Below are 6,416 nucleotides of genomic sequence, written 5' to 3' on the forward strand. Positions count from 1 at the left end.
CTTCTCTTCTCTTCTCTTCACAGTGGCACTCAGATGAAAGCAACCTGAACATTTCTAAAAAAGCTCTCTTCCCTTCCCACAGCATGTCAGGCCTTCAGGAGCAGGTACGGCAAATTATACCATAGCCCAAGGAGCAAATAAAACAAAACTTTCTCTTTTCCTGTTACTACTAGAAATTGAGACAGGATAAGGTCACCCGCTACATTTCTGTGGTTTGGAGGCTGCTTTAGCACTGCTTTTAAGACACATGGAGTCCTCCTATACAACCCTCCTATTTCTAGGCATTCATAATCCATGAACTATTAAGCCTTCTCAGCTCATGCAGATCGATGGATTTTATCATCAGCTCCACTCTTCTCTTGTTTCATTGCAGAAAATTTCCTTTTGATAATGAAAATATTTCAGAATTAGAACGACATTTTAGTAAGTCTCTAAAATTTAAACACAGAAGCTGCATTTGCACAATCATCCTTAACGAGTTTATTAGATCATCTATATGGAAGACTGCAACAAGACAGTGAAGACACCTTGACCACTAGAAGCAACCTAGCCACAGAGTCAGAGTTTGGCACTGTTTTGTATTTATTACTTTACTTCTTAAGTTAGTACACTCCAGTAGCTAGACAAGTAACTAGCTTGTTTCAGACTACCTCCCATAATTCCACTTTACACTTCAGTCTACACTGCTGATGAACCTTAAATCTAACTGAAAGTCATCTAAGTCATATTTAGATACAATTACACTTTCCTAACTGATGACAACACTGCCTTTTTTTTTTCCCTGCTACATAAAAACTAAGGCCCCTGTTCTGGAGAAAAAAATAATTTTGAAGACCACTGTATTTGTGGGGAGCTGAAGCTAATACGTATCAACCTACATGTTACCAAGGACAGGATGAAGGAAAAAAAGTTACCTAGCGTATCAGATTAACACAATATTTATGCCCCATAAATCCTATTTAAATCCCCTGGATTTAGGCAGCAGACAGACCCATCATTTTTAAATGACGTAAATTATTCAGTATTCTCTCCAGCTCTGTAAATAGCCTTTTTCAAGAGAAAAATGTGGCATTCTGTCAGTCTAATTCCCAGAAGCTATAGTCAGATATCTAGATAATAATATATCAGATAACCTGTGTGCACATCTATATACCTCATCTTCTCTACCTATTTTATATTCCTGCAAATAAAGATGATATGAAAAAAAACAGTTGAGACTTAAGATGTTAAGAAATGCAAATACCATTTTTAAAGAAAATGAACATATCTTTCCAAGTTCTTACCATAAATTTTAACACTCAAATCGTCTGAAACAATCAGAACAGCATGTAATTAGCCACAGCTATCAGAATCTCTTATGTGGTAATTTTCATTATATCTAAGTCATTCATGTTCTTTATTAAAACAGAGCTAACTTTTAATCTTACCCTAAATGTTGTTTGGGCAAGAATCTTGATCACCTTCTACAATCCATGATGGCCTCAATTCTGTAAAATCCATTCTTAAAAATTTATTCAGAAAAGCCCTTAAGCATATGCATAATTCTTAGCCCTGCTAAAGTCCCAGAATTTTAGAACATGCTTTTAAAATGGGATTCTTGCCAAAGTAAAGACGGAGATTTAACAGGAACAAAGCAACCTAAAATTTAAGCAAATGCCTAAAAATAGTCGTTTATTTTGTGAGGAATAATATTGTTGGATTCTTCCTGTGCATTCAATTAATCAAAAAAAATTCTTTTAAGCAAGGATTAAATTGCAGTTACTACTAAGAAATCTTAATAACATAGCCTATTTAAATGGATTTTTTGATTGAATAATCTTTTTCCTTTGACTGCTTTTATACACAATTATGAACACAAGAATGTATTTCCAAGGCACATCTGAAAGATGCATTATAAGCAGTATGTATGTTCACCTTTCACTGTATGATACAGCATTTGTCTGATGTTTTTAATCATGCTTCAAATGCCATGGGAAACTACTCACTCCATAATGTAAGCGTGCTGCTAAAAAAAGGAGGTTTTTTTACCCTTTGAATAGACTACTAAAAAAAAAAAAAAATACGTCATAAGAGTCTGTGGTAGACATTTAACACCTCATGTATGAGACTGAGTTATGTCTCACAAAGGAGGTAAAGTTACCCCAATTTGCTCATAGCTCTCAAAACTGTAAGCATTTGTTCAAATGGTAGAAAAATGTGTTATCCATTATCATAAGGTACACATACGCATACAAAGACATAAAACGGAGTCAGAGTCAAAATGCGCACAGCTTCTGTGCCTGCTTTGCTGATCAACTGAGATGTCATGCAGTTGACTTCTGTGTCTGGGCACTCATTCTATGATCTTCACCCCAGCCACTAGCAAGATATTTCTAGATATCACCAGCTTCTTCCCTCTGACTCCATATTTGGTTCAACGAGAATGGAGAAGAGGATGCTTCTATATTTATGGAGAAATATGTTTAACCTAGTGATTTCTTTTGGATGATTGTTCAATTAGGTATCTTTATCCTGATTTTCACCTCTCTAACTCATGGACCTTAGCTTACTCTGAATGATTTTGTATTTCCTGAACTCATTTCAAATAAAGAAATTAGCAGGTGGGATGCAGATGGCCCAGTAGTGGCACACATGTAGCTAGTGGCACACCTCTCCCACACAGGCGCTTCATTTTACACTTGTCAGCAAGCCAGCACAAAATACTTGTTTTTCAGGAGCTGAGGTCTTCACTCATTCTTGAAARGAAAAAGTTTATTAATCATCTTCACTTCTCCTCTCCTTAGAAGGAAAGGCTACAGCTTATTTTAAAAGTGAGATTAAAATGTGAATTCTGCAATGTAATACAGAGCAGACAGACAGATAATCTAGGGAAGTTTCAAATTGTTGGATGGAGAAGTAACCCATGAACAAAAAACAACTCTCCAGTCTGTCAGAAAGTGACAGATGTATTCACACTGTAATGTTATTACACTATCTTGGAGGAAGCCTATGCAGAACAAGTTTCCGAGCATATGCTCCTTCACATTTATGGTCTTTACTTCCTTCCTTCCCTCAAACTATATAGATACAGATTTCATTAACCACTTCCTTTTACATGATTTTCTTGAAAAGGTGCTAGAGTTGTAAGGACTAAATCCCTAAAGGCAGCAACAGTGCAAGTTTCTTCACAGCAGCCAATAAGCCTTAACGAAGACTCCAATTCCCAGCCACACGAGATGGTGCAGCTTCCATCMTCTTCTTTTCTGAGGCAGCTGCTAAAAGTTTCCAGTTAGACCCACACTGAGTTTTATTAGATGTATGAATTACAGTTCTGTCACAGGCAAAACAGTCTCCACTAGGGTAATTTAATTTAATTTATTGCTAATTAACAAACTTTTGACTACTGATTAGGGTATTGAGAAACAAAAAAGAAAAAAAACACTGAAGTAAATTTCTTGTACCTAGATGGCTTGAGGATAACTTTGCTGTATCAAACTATCTAAATAACACTTACTTATTCACATTCTCTAAAACACTTTATTAAATTATTTAAAAACAAAACCTAATTTTAAATTAATCTTTAGTGAGGTGCCAGAGATGAGAAGAAAATCCTCTGCAAACAGATACAATGAATCTGACAAGTTAAATTAATATAAAGACAAGAGCTTTAGAAAATCATTTCTTCTTAAACTCAGAGGAAGGACATCTAATTATTACCAACTGAAATGTTACCGGCTTAAGAGAAACATTTGAATGAGAAGGGAAAACTCAAAAAAAATAGACAAGAAATTGATAATACACCAAAGCTAACTAACAACTGTCAACAGAAATCTCTTAAGAAATTACAGTTAGAAAAACGACATATTACAGAGATTTCCAAGCGTATGGTCCTTCAAATATTTGAAATATTTCAATCAAAAATACTGAATGAAGTAAAGGTATGATGCTATTCAGTATTAGCCACAAATAGYGCACAGAAAACGAACAGTTCTGCTGGCAATTATCCTCTAGCTTAGTCAAATAACCATTACCACTTTAAAGATGGCAAGTGCTAAATAATTACAATACAATAAAGAAAGTACAATCTCAGATATGACAGGTAGGAACTATGACTAATAGTCCTTAGGAATAAGTTCTGCAATGATAGTCCTGGTAAGGAATAGAATTCCAATGCTATTCTATTGCTTCTGTGAAATAAATATCTCCTCTATTTCAAGCRGACACATGTACACTTTCTAAAACCATCCTTACAAGTGCCACTCCCATTAAAAGGTTAGAGAAGAGACTACGAATAATATGGACACTGAAAAATAACAGTTACAGGTCAGAGATGGAGCACACTGGCAGGGGCCTGTGAGGAGGTTCAAACTAGCATAGGCATGTTCTTGTTCCATAGTCAAGCAGACAACCCCTACCTCCAAGGCTGCATGTCCAGTATTTTTCATAAGCACTGGATTCATTTTTAAAAAAAATAAAAATAATTATTAAAAAGCAGACTTCATTTAAATGCTGACTAATTGCATCACTAGTACTAAAAGCTTGCTGTGGCTTTCATTGCCAGAATTTTTAAATAAACTAAGAAAACTTGCTTATAATAGCAGGAAGAAATGAGATATTTCCAAATGCTGAGACTCAGCCAAATGCATCCCAGAGTCCTATGTTGCCATGAACCAGCCAAGTCATTTGAACTGAGACTGAAGCTGGTTTCCACATTGCTTTGTTTATATTGACTGCATTTATGATGCCTCAGAAGTTGCCAGTAAAATATTTATTTAGCAGTTAAAATGTTCTGCAAATGATTTTGCTGTCCCAAAAGATAAATATTTCTCAGCATGCTGAAATGATACATTGGTGTTTTTGTTAAGGAAATTGCATGTTGATAAAATTTTCTCAGATTACACTTCGTCGTTCCTTTGTATTTGAAGTGGCCACATTAATTTTTGTGATATTTATTATAACTGTAAATTGCACTGAGATTAGAAACATTAAACTTACCATAAAATGAAATACATTTCAAGTATTTCCGAGTCACCTATTTAAGGGCTTGAGGACACTTTTGATCCTCCAGGTGGATCCGAGTATTCTAAGCTTAAAAGACAAAGAACCAACACAAATCAGATTCCTACTTTAAATTCTTTGGGAGTTATTTTTTTCTACCCACCTCATCCTTTTTTTTTTTTTTATGCTAATATCCAGCACCCCTTTGGGTGTCCTTGCACTGCAAATTTGAATCTGAATATGAGGTTCACAGGGATTAAAAATTTATGCAAATCATTAAAGAAAAGACAGGCCCTAGATTACTATATTCACACCTGCCTTCCACCTCTTTCATCCTCCAAACAACATTCAGGTCCATGACTGATTACACTCACTGGTTTCAGACAACAGTATTATTTTTCTAGACAATGACAGAAAATCACAAGTAAATGAAGGCTCTCAGTACTTGAGATCATCAAAGTTTCCATTAAACACTTTGGTCTTTGTGCCTGCCCCCAGGAACACAGGATATTAGGAGTACTTCCATCTACCACCCAGCTGGGAAGAATTGTTCAACAATCACTCCAGCAATACAAGGCAACCTACCAGACAGAAACACAATCTCAGTGTCACAACATGGCTCCTAAGCGCAGATCTATCACTGCTTCATTGGAGCCGAAGTCTTTCAGGCCACTGTCCCAAAATCCAGTCTCCTTGTACAAATCCTCTACCAAGTCTGATGCCAATCTGTGCTCTATGAAAGATACGGGTGCAAACTCTCTTCAGGTAAGAGTTAATGTACAGACTGAGGATGGATTACAGAAATAGCCCATTCTTCCATCACTTTCTATATTGTGATTACTTGGCCCTGTCATACATTCCAGCGCCCAGGCCAGCTTGCACTATCAAAAATTCTCCCTGCAATTTTAGTATACACAGTGCCCACTTCAGGCTATGCCCTAAGGTATTGTGCAATTCATAAATCCATGAGTAAAAAGGAGTTGTACTCCCATCCAGAGGTAGTCCCAAATTGAAATCTTCAGATGTAACACAGGAACTATTTTGGATTTAGCATCTGTATAAATCTAATAAGCTTCAGTTTCAGTTTTTGGCCACTTATGTATTAGGCATTAATAAAAACAGAGAGACATATGTAGAGTAACAGAAAAACAGATGTCTTTCTTCTTTCTAATATGAACCTCCGACTTTTCCAAATATCTGCTGATGTAGTGTGGTTTACCAAAGACAGGAGGTATGCTTGCTTGTACAGACAGTGCCACAACTATTATAGAAATAGTCTCCAAACAGCTTCATATCTGGCAAATAAAGTTTTACCAAGAGAGTAAGACATGTCAGATAATGCATAAGTATGCAAAGACATATAAGCTTAATTCTGAAAAACTCATACTTCTCATAAACATATATTAAAATGTTCCCATCAAGTAAGAACAAATAAACAT

Source organism: Rhea americana, unplaced genomic scaffold (genome assembly GCF_003343005.1).
Source record: "Rhea americana isolate MKP2758 unplaced genomic scaffold, rheAme1 scaffold_19, whole genome shotgun sequence".
Lineage (NCBI taxonomy): Eukaryota > Metazoa > Chordata > Aves > Rheiformes > Rheidae > Rhea > Rhea americana.